This window comes from Lactuca virosa, chromosome 6 (genome assembly GCF_052849685.1).
Source record: "Lactuca virosa cultivar CGN04683 chromosome 6, Lactuca_virosa_CGN04683_v6, whole genome shotgun sequence".
Classification (NCBI taxonomy): Eukaryota; Viridiplantae; Streptophyta; class Magnoliopsida; order Asterales; family Asteraceae; genus Lactuca; species Lactuca virosa.
Window position 1 is genome coordinate 127048407 of NC_136431.1, and position 14436 is coordinate 127062842.

The following is a 14436-nucleotide window of genomic DNA, read 5'->3' on the forward strand; positions in this document are numbered from 1 at the left end:
CTAAATAAAACCACATAATTTTAGATTAAATGTATCATTTAATACCCAAACTAGCTGTTAAACCCGTGTATTACACAGATTGATTAAAAAAAATATTAAATATTAAAATGTAACATTAAATATTTTTTAAAACAAAATTTCGAAATAATAAGGAAGAAAAAACATATTTATTGTAATTTATTGTCACATTTATTACAATAAATATTTTACAATATAAATATGATCTGGCTTTTTAATTTTAAAATTTGTAAAAATCCATAAAATGACATGTGGATATTTTTTATTCTAAAAATACTACAAAATGACAAGTGTCAAAACTCATAAGAGATTGACAAGTGGCAAAAAAAAACCTTCATTTATTAGAGAAGATTTTTACCTAAAGGTTCTAACCAAATTTAGTCTTCTTGGTCGGACATAACACAAGATTGAACTAAAACACATCGAACAAATTTAAGAAATGGTCTTGGAGAAGTACATTCCGGACCATAGACCTATTATGTTATCGGAGCATAGAGTTGATTATAGGCCTACTCATTTCCGTATCTTTTATTCTTAGTGTTTCAGATCCCTGGGTTAAATTTAAGAAGAAGCTTCAACTTCTTAAATCTAACATTCGAATTTGGAACACTACTAATAGGCTTAAAATGGGTTCTAAACGCACGGAGCTCCAAAAAATGTTAGAATCCATTGATTCTCGCCTTATGACTGACGGGGGAGATGCTACTCTATGGGAGCAACGAGTTAATATTCTTAAGAACATCACGGATTTAGATCACATCACGAATCTAGAGTTAGCCCAAAAGGCAAAAATTCAGTGGGGCATTGAAGGTGAAGAAAACTCGGGTTTTTTTTTCATGGGGTCATAAATAGTAAGAGAAGACAAATGGCTATTAGAGGTGTGTTGAAGGATGGATGTTGGATTGATGATCCAAATACGGTTAAGGAGGAATTTCGTGGTCACTTTCAGAATCTTTTTTCTAAACATGCGGGTACTCGGCCCCGGACCGAGGATACCCACTTCTCTTTCGTCCGATCAAATCCAGTTTCTTCATGATCCGTTTACTCGGGAGGAAATAAAAAAGGCAGTGTGGGACTCTGGCTCTTCAAAAGCTCCAGGTCCTGATGGTTTCACTTTTGGTTTTATAAAACGGTATTGGGATATTGTTCAGGAGGATATTTTTGGCTTGGTGTCTCATTTTCATACGCACTCGGCTATTCCTAAGGGGTGTAATGCTTCCTTTTTCACTATGATCCCAAAAACTAGAGACCAGAAGGTTGTTAGAGACTATAGACTGATTAGCTTGATTGGTTGCCAATACAAGATTATTGGTAAGCTTCTTGCTAATAGGTTGGCTGAGGTTATTGATAATCTGGTTAGTGTGGAGAAATCGGCTTTTATAAAAGGCAGACAGATTCTATATGGTCCGTTTCTTCTCAATGAAATTGTAGCTTGGAGTAAAGCTTCTAAAAATCCGCTTTTGCTCTTCAAAGTGGATTTTGAAAAAGCTTATGATTCTTTATCATGGGAATACTTGCTAGAAATTATGCAAATTATGGGATTTAGCTATGTGTGGTGTAATTGGATTTTGGAGATGTTGTCTTCTGCTACTGTCTCGGTCCTGGTGAATGGCTCTCCTTCCCGGGAATTTCATATGTTCAAAGGTCTGAGACAGGGGGATCCCCTATCCCTTTTTCTTTTTGTGTTGGCCATGGAGGGTTTGCATGTGGCCCTGACTAGGGCCCAATTAGCTAATGCATACTGGGGAATCACAATTGGAGGAATTACTATATTCATCTTCTTTATGCTGATGATGTTGTTCTCTTGACAGAATGGAATCAGGATAATGCTCTCTATATCGTTTGAATTCTTAGATGTTTCTTTTTAGCTTCGGGTTTGAAAATAAATATTCTTAAAAGTAAGTTGTATGGAGTGGGGGTCACGGCTAATCAAGTTTCATCTTTGGCTAATTGTATGGGTGTTCTCCGGGCTCTTTTCCTTTTATTCACTTGGGGGTTCCGGTTGGTCAGAATATGGCTAGAATTGATTCCTAGGTCCAATTGTTGATTCTTTCCAAAAAAGATTGGCGGTTTGGAAAGCTAAATGTCTTTCTTTTGGGGGACGGATGACTCTAGTTAAAGCAGTTTTGGGTCCGATTGCCAGTTACTTGATGTCTAGTTATCCTGTGCCTCTTACAATTGATAAAGATTTGGTGAGATTGAGATCGGTGTTTTTTTGGGGTGCTGATTTGGACGATCGTAGAATGCATTGGGTTAGGTGGGATAAAATCCTGGCCCCTAAAAATGTTGGAGGTTTGGGGATTGGTAGTCTTTTTGCCATTAACATGGCTTTATTATTACGTTGGAAGTGGAGGTTTTTTCATAACCCAAATTTATTATGGGTAAGGGTGGTCAAGAGAATATATGGTTTGGGGGAGTTTACTAATTCTTTGATTACAAAGAGACAGTTGATGGGTCCTTGGAACGGTATTACGAGGATTGTAGATAATCTCAAAGATCGGGGGATTGACTTCAACAACTTAGCTCCTATAAGAATTGGTGATGGGGCCTATACTTCTTTTTGGCATGATAATTGGTAAGGCAACAATCCTCTTTCGCTTTCTTTTCATAGAGTTTTTGCTTTGGATATGAACCGCTTAGCTAATGTTAGGGATCGTTTTTTAATTGGTTGGAACACGGATGCTCTTAGGCGGCTGCCTAGAGGTGGAATTGAAGAAACTCAATGACGTTCTTTTTTGGAGGTGGTGCAGGGCGTTCAGCTTCTTCAGGTCCCAGATAGACTGGGTTGGTCGCTTGATAGTTCAGACACTTTTTCTGTTGCATCTGTTCGGTATGCGTTGGATAGTGGGTTGGTTCCTTCGGGGGACAGGGGTACACGGTGGAATAATTGGGTACCTATTAAGCTTAATATTCTAATATGAAGGATTCAGCTTTCTAGTATTCCTACGAGGGAAAGATTATCGATTAGGGGTGTTATGGTTCCGTCTATCATGTGCCCAATTTGTATGGTTGCTGGTGAGACTATTGATCATATTTTTGCTGGTTGTCGTGACTTAAGAGATATTTGGGGTAGGGTAGCTATATGGTGGGGTTTATCTATCCCTTCTCAGATTTCGGTGCAGTCTTTAATCAACTGGTCGGATGAAGTAAATCTGCGTAGAGGTCAAAGAAAGGCGTTTGATGCGGTCATTATTACTTCCTTCTGGTGCTTATGAAATTTTCGTAATAAGACTATTTTTGGAACGGTTTTACCCAAGAAGTCGGTTATTTTTGATGATGTTGTTGAGAAATCTTTTTTTTGGATTTCTAATAGATGTAGTAGAGTAAACTTAAGTTGGACTGAGTGGCTTCATAACCCCTCTTTAGCCACTTCTTTGATGTAATCTCTTTCTAGCTTCTTCTTAGTTTTTATTTTTTAATAAATTTCAGCCTACCAATATATATATATATATATATATATATATATATATATATATATATATATATATATATATATATATATATATATATATATATAAACGTTTCTAAATGACTGTAACTAGCTAAAATCATATAATCGTACCTTAATTGCTAAAAGAACTCTCAAAACCTTTAAAAACTTCTTTGCTCGATTACACCCTCGATTGTTTATCGTTTTCCAAAATTCAAGTGGGGGTTTTACAATTTAAGCTTTTCATAATGCCTAAGATTTCATCCCTACATCCCTTTAACTCGCCCTAATTTATTTTTTCATCAAGAGTGACGATTTCAGGTTTAAAACCCATTATTTCCACTTAATTAAATTCAATTACAGCTACTTATTTGAGCTATCACAATTCGGTTCAAATATGTAGTTCCAAAAAAAATCCGGTACCTACCTTCACCCTTGTTTCGTAGGAAATGAACGAATCCAAATAAAGCTATACAAAGTTTTAATTTCTCATGTTTGAAAATTGATTTAATGAAGGAAGTAATTTAACAAAATCCAAATGAAAAATCATTTTATTCCAGCTCTACAAATTTGTGGTTTATTTTGATCACTAGGTTACTACCCGTCGAAACCACGGGTGAGAAAGAAAAACACAATTTAATTTCAAATAGTAATAACTAATCAAAGATTTGCAAAATTTTACTAATTTACAAAGATAAAAGTTTTTTCAGTAAGTTATAATGATTTAATCAATGAAATTATACATTTCTTTCTTCATAACACCATGACAAAATAGAGTTTACCAATATAGCCCCATCTAGATATAACCACCTATTATCATTTATACATTTCCTTTTCTACTATTCTAAAACTTTGCTAAATTTAGTGCAATGATGAACATTATTGTTTGAAATTCCAAATTATTAGAAACAATTAACACCAAACATATAATGAAAATCTTATTTCATAAACATAATCCCTTTTATAAAAAGAACTTGATTGGCAAGGGACATTTCTGCAATGTGAAAATGCTCTTCAACCGGTAGCAAATAAGATTTTTTCTGTTATAAAATAAAACTTTCTTGCTCCAGATAGCGTGCAATTTTGTTGGTAATCATCACTTTTTTGCTTCCATAAGATTCGGCTCCATGACCAAACTTCAAATTTTCTACTGGTTTAAGCATTCTACCCTTATGACGGAAACCAAAATAGCAGCAACAATATTAGACGAACAATCAGAACTTTTTATGTCTACTAGATAAGTAACATTCTTTCAGCATCAGGAGTGTATTTGGGAAACTAAACCATTACCTCTCACCCATTAACAACCGTTCCTGAAGAATTTGAATACATATATGGTAGTAGAAACTGAAGTAACATAACAAAAATGCCAAAAACCAAACACATTTGACTCATTTCCCTGTTTAATAAACCAAACATTTCATCAAACACTTGGCGTGCATCAAAACCCGCAGAAAATACCAAATACTGAAATACACACTTACATGTTACGAAAAGCATTTTACCCTTAACATTATTGAAAAACATTACCAGAAGATGCAATGCTATCTGTGGGTGAATACAACTATAGTTGATCAGAACTACATCATCAGGTGCCTTCGAATTTGACTTTGAATCAATATATAGAAAGAAAAGTAACAAAGCTTATAACAAACATTGAACACGTAAATAAATATTACATTTAAATGATTTTAAATGAATGAAATTGGTATAAGCTTTTACCTTGAATAAGATATGGTTGAAGTTGCAATGCGTTTTGAAGAGAAAGATGATGAATGCCTATCAAATTGAATGGTTATGGGACAAAAGCACATCGCTTGCCAACATCTACAACAAAATTGTTGTTTGATCAGATCTTTTCTTCATTCCTTTGATGCCCTTAATTTTTTGTCGTCGGCTTAGAAAGATAATCAACTACAAAGAATAAATAAGAGGACGTCGATAAACGAATAAAGTAGATGATTTGCTTCCTAGTTTCAAGCAATCCTCCTGCAGGTGTTTGTAATTTAAATAGCAGAAAGAGAGAAGACGAATGGAAAGAACAAATATGGAGGGATGCAAATAAATCCATTTATCTAGTAGATTTACAAATATAGAGATACTCGGTGCGCAAATTACGGCAATGAATTTTAGGAGCGTTTGAAATTTAATTTTGAGTTTTAAGCGGTAGAATGGCATAATAGGTACTTTACTTTGTAAATTAAGGAGCTTAAGAGCCGTCACATAAGAAAATGGATTCTTTTATAGTTTTATTATTATTATTATTATTATATTATATTATATTATTTTATTATTATTATTATTATTATTATTATTATTATTATTATTATTAGGTAGAGGATTTTGAGTTTTAAGCCATAGAAGGGCAAAATACTTTATTTTGTAAATTAAGGAATAAGAGCTGCCACATAAGAAAATTGATTTTTTTTATTAGGTAGGGGATTTTAATTTATCCGTCTTTATAGTTTCACCAAATTTGTGGTTTTCAAATTGATCAAAGGAAACGTTAAGGCAGCTATAAATTTGCTGGTGTACATTTAAAAACAAAGAACTGAAGAAGCGTCGGTAGGGTCGGTTCAAGTTAGTCGACACCTATCTGGACGTGCCACCTATAGACCTCGTGTAGCCACCCAATAATACTAGTCTCATTTATTAAAATAATTAACTGAAAATTAATGCTGTGGAATATAGAAATTTTGGCCAATCAACACATCCTATTAAGAAAGCTAAATTCCCTCCCTTCCCTTTTCACACACGCCCGTATCTCTTTTCATTTATTGACACCAAACTTTTTTCTTTTCATTTTTTACACCATATGCAATTAAGTTTAATTAAACATATTCAATTAAGTTTAATATTTTAATGTAATAATTGCAATAAATATAGTAATAAATGGATATCAATTTCATTAATGAACTTATCTTTTAATTTCAAAATTCCCAAATTAAAGCTTATTAATTTATTTGGTTTATTTATTTAAACTAGGTGTAAGACTCATGTATTACATGAGTTAATTAATATATATATATATATATATATATATATATATATATATATATATATATATATAAATGTCTAAATATTTAAGAACTTTGAATTTATAAGAAAATAAAAAAAATAATGAATTATTAAAAATGGTTTTTTTATCTTTTAAATTTAAATAAATAAACAAAATAAACTAATGAGCTTTAATTTGGGAATTTTTAAATAACAAGGTAAGTTTATTAATGAAACTGATATTAATTTATTACTATATTTATTGTAATTATTACATTAAAGTATTATGTAGAATTTGTTAAATAGAAAAACCTATAAAATGGCATGTGGAAAAAAAATTAATTCAAAATAACCACAAATGACATTTGGCAAATTGAATGAGAGTGTGATATGTGGCAAAAAAAACTTTCAATTATTATAGTAGATTATTTGTTTAAATGAACCAAAAGAAACACTAGAAGCCAGTGATTGATTGGTTTCAGGCAAAGCTTAGCGCGTGGAAAGCAAAAACTCTATCACTTGGGGGGAGATTAACTCTCACTAAATCTGTGTTAGGCAGTCTTCCATCTTACTACTTCTCACTCTTTGTTGCACCTAGTGGGGTCATCACTATGTTGGAAAAAATAAGAAGACGTTTCCTTTGGGGGGTACGGAAGAAAATAAAAAAATATGTTGGGTAGCATGGGAGAAGGTGGTGTCTCCCAAAGAATCCGGAGGATTTGGTTTGGGATCGCTACGGGCTTGTAACTTATCTTTGATAGTTAAATGGTGGTGGCGACTAAAGAAGGGAGAAAACGAGTTGTGGTGCAGAGTCATCAAAGGCATCCACAATTTGTATAATAAACCTTCAGAATATATGGTCAAAAAGGCATACACTGGAGTATGGAACAACGGGGTAAAAGTTAAGGAGATATTAATGAAGAAGGGGATAGACATTACGAAGATAATTAAGAAAAAAGTTAAACTCTGTTCGGCACGATAAATGGTGTGGTGACACAAAACTTAAAGCTGAATTTCCTGAGTTATATAAACTGGAACGTAAGAAATATTGCAAAATCAAAGAAAGGATAAAAATCGGGGAGATAAGCTGGGATTGGAAAACTAGGCAGGTTGAAGACAACGAAATTGGTGACCTGAACAGACTAGTACCAAAAATTGGGGTATTCCAACCAACCACGAGTTTGGAATGTTGGTACTTTAGCATCTCAACTCACGAAACTTACCATGTCGACGCCTTAAGAGAAAAAATCGATAGTCCAAACATTGCACCAAGGGAGAAAACCGTAAAGTGGATACATGAGGTTCCAATTAAGGTGTTGTGTTTCATTTGGAGGGTGAACCTTGATAGCATTCCAACCAGATGTGTGCTTCAGTAAAGGAATTTTAACATTCAATCCACAACATGTCCATAATGCAATTCCAGTGATGAAGATACCAATCATATTTTATTCCATTGCCCGTTTGCAGGCGAGGTATGGAGGTGGCTCTTCAGATGGTGTGAAATTAATAATCCCCAAGTTAACAACATCAGAGAATTGGTGTAGTTTTGCTCACAATGGGGAACTTGCATGAAAAGGAGAAGGAGCCTATTAGGTATATGTTATTGGGCTGCTTGGCTAATCTGGAAAGCTAGCTGTGACTGGATGTTCAAACAAAGGAGAGTGTCACCAACAAAGGTGGTCAATGATATAAAATCTATGGTATATACATGGTTGAAATATAAGCGAAAGGCTTGTTCCTATAGCTGGTCTGAGTGGTGTGTGAGTCCCAAACTGTGTTTGTAATCATTATGCTTTTTTCTTTTCCAACTCTCTTCTAGTCTCTTACTAGAAGAGAACTTTTGTTTTATTTCGTTATTATTATAATCATTTGCCGGTTCAAAAAAAAAAGATAAAAAACATTTCAATTATAATAATTCATTATTTTTCTTATTTTCTTATAAATTCAAAGTTCTCAAACATTTTGACATTTATATTTAACTTTTTTAAATAACCCATGTATTACATGGGTCTCACAACTAGTTTTAGAATAATTATTGGAACCCATACATGCTCGATCTATACGGTTTTTTTGTCCTTCATGCCCTTTCGGCTGACGTCGTCCTAATTTAGACGTTAGTCGACCCACATGATCCTCACCAGACGTAGGAATATCTAACCGTAGTGATACATTTTTTCTAGATCAAATATAATAACATAGAACTAGCAAACGGGTTTGTGTCGGGTCGAGGTAGGACAAACCCACAAAATCCGTCGAACACATATGCCTTTCAATTTCCACAATTTGCAACCTATTTTCTAATGAGTTTATTTTATTTACTTTTATTTATCCTTTTCTCACATTGGGCTATTTTTTACAAGTTTTGACTAAAATTTGATGCACTATATTTCTTTGTTGTTGGATCCAAGGTTGTTAAGATCGAGATTTTACTTAGGATCATTTTTTACTTTGCAAGATTGCAATCATAAAATCAAATTGGGATCGTAAGATCTTACATAATAAACATTTTTTTTCTCATAATAGCTATAATTATCTATCTCAAAAAGTAAAAAAGCAGGATCGTCGCAACTCTATCATCTCTTCTTAGAATTGCATTCATCAAACCACATACTCACATGTTATAAACTTATCAATTACACCAAAAAACAAAGAACAAAGATCTTCCACTATCAAATTTGATTTACATGGAATCACATACAACAACGATAGAGGTGTACAACAATGACAAGGATATACAACAAATGTTCATTTTACTTTTTTTTTTTTAGTTTTTTAGATGGGATTGGCTCGTCTATGATCTTACGATCTTACCCCCGTTTTACTTTGTATATTCTTTTATAGTAATTTCACAATAATAATAAAAAATTACTCTTGTGAGATAAAATTGAGTAGTGGTCCGGGACACCTAAAATATATGCCTCTGATCCTCACATGATGGGAAAATCCGTTATTTTAGCTTGTCCCGGGCATCTCATCACATTTAATGAGGTTCATCCTTCCGTCTTCTTTACCCATTCCCCCGCCCCCAAAAAAAAACACTTTGCATTCTTCATAATTCCTCACAATCAAGCTTCAGGGATGATTTTTTCTTGAAGAATTCTCGACAATCAAGGTGTAGGAAACTCACTAGAATGGTGTTAACGTTATGGATTGTTCATGAAAGGAATGTGAAGGAAGACCTGAATCGTACCTATGGAATGCAATCTTTATTTTCAAAAATACTAACTTCTTGAACAATTTTGGATAACAATTGTGGGTTTTTTTTTATCTCAAAAAAGACTTCGTTTTTTTATTATGTAGCTGGAATGTCACATATGTTTACTCTAGGCATCTTGGAGCGTTGTTTACAAGATACCTTAGACGACGTTACTTGTATGACAAGGTTGATTATATCGATTATGTGGACATAAATGTATTCTAAGTCCATGAACTTGATGCAATGATCAAATAATTAGGGTATGTTAACGGTGGAACCATTTACTACCATTTTATAATTCATAATGTGTGAACTAGACCATGCTTTATTACCATTGTGATATGACCAAAATTTCCTAAAGTTATGGAAATATATGGTGCTAACAAAGAGATTTCTTTATACATTGAGCATTGTCAAACTAGAATTTATACATATTTCATGTCCCCGTAATCTAAGGTGATAACAGATGAGATATATGTTGGATCTACATGCTCAATTATAATTTTAGAATGATATTGCTAATAACATATGATTATATAGAGTCACACTAATAACAAGTAAACACAAGTTAATTATTTACAAGAATTTGTGATGGAGCGTGCAAAACGGAACAAAGATAAATAAAAGTGAGACTGTTGATTCTAACAGAATACCCAAGACAATCTCTTCAAAACCACGTTGATTCTACAAATACCGTGGGATTGACTTCAACATCTGGTCTAACATACACATATATTTGGGAGAAAACTAAAAGTTTATAAAATTGATGAATGATCATCCAAATTACATCATTTACACATAAATAAGGAGCAAAATTTAAAACATGCCTCAAAACAACGATGGGTCAAACACAAACCAAAAAACAAAACCCAAAAATAATAAAAAAAAACCACAAAATTGTCTATAAATCCATTTAGAAAGCGATTTCTGGACTCAAAATGAGTAAGTCCCCTTCGGGCACTTATCATGACGTGCTCATTGTTCCAAGCTTCGATTTGATTGGTCGTAGGCCCAAAACGGAGTCTCGTAGCCAAAGTTATGACCATTTCCGTGAAGCCCCTTTAGCCACTCGATCGTGGGCCTCTAGGAACATAATGGCCCGATCCTCCACACTAAGGCCCGCATAAATTTGATTCTTGATAAACAGTTATAACTCTTGTAATTAATCGGAAATTATATATTTTATGAAAATAATATTTTCAATACAAGTATTATGGTTTATATTATAAGGAATGGTATATAAAGTCATATACTTCTTTTTGGTCAAAAGGACTTTTTAGTTTAGCTAAATTATCATGTCTTTTATAAAATATAAAAGATGAAAGATTTTTTTTTATAAAATCTTCTTCTCTTTTATGCCAAACTGAGAAATGGAGAGGAGATACAAAAAAATGTCTTGTGCTTATAATACTTAGAAAGACATGTTTTAGAAATATGTATTGATATAATTATTAAGCATGTGAGTGTAAGAGCTAATGTGTGTCTTAAAGTGTTAAGACACATTGTATAAAGATTCATATACTAAAGCCTTTCATTCTTTATCCTTTCTTCTTGTTATTACCGTGAATCTCTCTTCTCCTACCTCTTCCTCTCTTAAAGTGTTAAGAACTAGTTAGAGGGAATTGATACTTTTGCTATCCTTCAAGACAAAAGACTGGATTTTGTTCTTAAAGGCTTAAAAGCTTAGTTTGCAAGAAATGACTAGCATCCAAGTGTTTTTTATTTGTTGGTGGACTTATCTTGAGGAATTCTACTTTGGGTTCTTGTCATACTCCATCAACTTCCAACCTCCCAAGAGGATTCAAATTCTTTAAGGTTGTAACTTCTTAATACTTTTATGGTAGTTTTAATCTTTCATGTTCATGCAAAATGATCATTAGTGGTATTAAATTTGTTTTATGTTATTCAAACTTTATAATGCTTTCGTTGTCAATTTTGTCGTTTTAGAAACCTTTTTTTGAATAAACTAGAATTTATACATATTTCATGTCCCCGTCATCTAAGATGATAACAGATGAGATACATGTTGGACCTACATGCTCCATACTAAGTTTAGAATGATATTGCTAGTAACATAAGATCATATAGGGTCACACTAATAACAAATAAACACTGAAAGATTTAGTATGCTAAAGAATCATATTAAAGTGATATTGCTAATTAACATATGATACTAATGGGTCACGCTTGGAAATTATTTATTTCATAGAAAAATTTATTTTCAATGGCAAGTAGCATAATATATTATAAAGTATGATTTATTAAGTCATGTACAACATTTTGGACTATAAGGACTTTTAACTTTTACCAAAAGGTTAGAGTTTATATTTTATAAACTAGCTTATAAATTTATAAACTCTTCTCTCCTTTTTGTTATAAAAAAGTGGCTAGGAAAAGACAAGAGAAAAACATGGCTTCTCTAGTTGTTTAATCAAAAGAAATCAAGTCTAAGAAGGCATGTTTGTACATGCTCATCACATATGGACATGGTTTGGTCAAAATTCTTAATACCTTGTGGTTAAGAACCTTGCTTTATGCTTTAAGACTTTAGGCTTGCATTTCCTCTCCCTTTTATGAGAGAAAATCGTAAGTGTGAATGCATTCACACTCTCACACTTTTGGTTCATCTCTTTAAGATCACTTGCTTTCTTTTGTCATCTTAAAGTACATATTGGTTATGAACTTCAAGCTTAAGAGTTAAGAGTTTATGGACTAGCATCTATATCAAGTTGATTTCTTGTTGGTGTGTCAAAAGCTCCACATTCTCCATCAATTTCCAAGCCTCCCAAGAGAACCCAAAGAACTACAAAAGTTTTTATTTCTACATCATCTTCTTTGGTGATTGTTTTCTTTCCAAGCTTTGCAAGAAGATCCATGGTTGGTTATAACTTGTTTATAATTGTTCAAAAATATAAAGTCTTCCGTTGCTAAATCTTTTGTTTTTGAAACTAATTTTTGAATAAAAACCCAACAATTGATATCAGAGTCAGGTTGCAAGTTGACTTAGATTTTATGATTTTTGGAAATATTAGTTTTCGGAAAATATGGATAACTTGTTTTTGTAAGAAAATGAGTTCATACATATTTTCTATGACAACTTTATAATTGTTGTTTTTGTGACAAAAGTTTTCATGCATTTTTTGTCATTTAAAGTTGTCTTAGAAAAACAAATGTTGTTTTATGTGTATGTTGATATGTATCATGTTCATAAACTAGCCAATGGCCAATGTCTTTTCATGTTGTTGTGTTTGTTGTTTTTGTTATAAAAATGGTTGTAATAATTTATTTATTCATATGGTATGTAATAAATTAAATAGATTAGTTTTCTTAGTTTATTTTTGTAAGTAATATATTAGTTTTTAGAAACAATTTATTTGTACAAAAATGTAACAAGAAATGAAGTTGGAGCCATTTTGAAGATAAAAGTGTAATTTTCGAAGTTAGAAGCATGCTGTGAAGTTAGTGACAGTTTGTGAAAAGTGTCACTAAAGCTGATTCTTAAGGGCTGTTGGACTTTTAGCGACATTTGTTGAATTTTTACCTTCAAGAAAAATTTCCAAACTTTTGCAAGCAATGAGTGTTTTCTCAAGTGGGAGCTTCTACAACAACATTATAAAAATATTTTTGGTCCCTTTAAATGTCCCTTTAGAAATGGACTTTGCATCTTTTGTGTTGGCTCACAAAATTGTCATTAGTTGGTTATGTTTATGCACATATATTTTATGCATGTTTGTTTTTTTATTTTATGTAATTATTATGTGTGGTTGATAAATTAGCTTGTGATATGCTAAAATAATTTTGGACAAAATAAACATCACATGAAGTTTGGTTTTCAAAATTTATATTGTGAACATAAGATGTAACAAGTTGTTCTTTTAAAATAAAATTCGGTTTTATAAAAACGCTAATAACGGGAAATTTTTGAAATACTCAAATTATATGTTTTAAAATGATGAATTTTGCAACTTATACAAACTCCAAATATATAAGTAATAAAAAGAAGTTTTATTAAAGGTATAAAAGGTTCAAATATGCTCAAACTCAAACTTAATACCGGTTATTAAAATTGAATCGCGTTAAAATTATATAAAAACTAGCTTTTATATAGAACCTTTAAAAGGTGATTTTCTTTTGAAAATTGGTACCATTGATTATTATATGCATGTAATAACTATGATATCATATGTTTTTAAAACTAGAATTATAAAACATTAAAAGACCCTTCCAAACCTCAAATCTATGCAATCCATTTTGAAGAACACTCCCACATCTCTTGTATCCACTAGTGGGATAAAGGATACCTAACCGCTTAGTGTTACCTTTTGATGGTCAGGGTGTATTCACGATTTCGACATATGTAGTTTATTTGACATATGTAAATCTTATTTATATATAAAAGATTCCTAATGATATTTTAATTAAGTAGTAGAGAAAATAAATTATTAAGGGACTATACATTGTGATGTATGACTTCCTTTCTAATGCATGTCTATGATTTAGCATAAGATACCAAATCAACTTTATTAACAACTATAGTAGTTATAATTATATTGGTAAAGCATAATTATGAAATCTTGGTTGGAGCTTTCAAATATGAAGTTGAGATACAAATAGGTAAGAACTATCTAAAGCCTTAATGACAATAAAGGATGAATTAAATCTTACTTGGTATGATTTACTTTCTAATCACTAGAATTGTCCTCCTTTCATTTCCTTGGGATAACACCTAGAACACTATCATTTGTACTTTGAGTAAAAATACCAACTAATAAGCAAGGTTGCAAAGAACGTTCGA

At 32.2% G+C, this 14436-nt stretch overlaps 1 long non-coding RNA gene across 1 annotated transcript; it reads right to left on the reverse strand.

Annotated features, from left to right (window-relative positions):
* Positions 1-4423: 4423 nt before the first annotated feature.
* Positions 4424-5470, reverse strand: LOC145118699 (uncharacterized). The gene is made up of 3 exons (XR_013713419.1): positions 5171-5470; positions 4739-5056; positions 4424-4617 (listed from the first exon to the last, which is right to left on the reverse strand). It is a non-coding gene; the product is annotated as an uncharacterized LOC145118699 (long non-coding RNA).
* Between the last annotated feature and the right edge of the window lie 8966 nt (positions 5471-14436).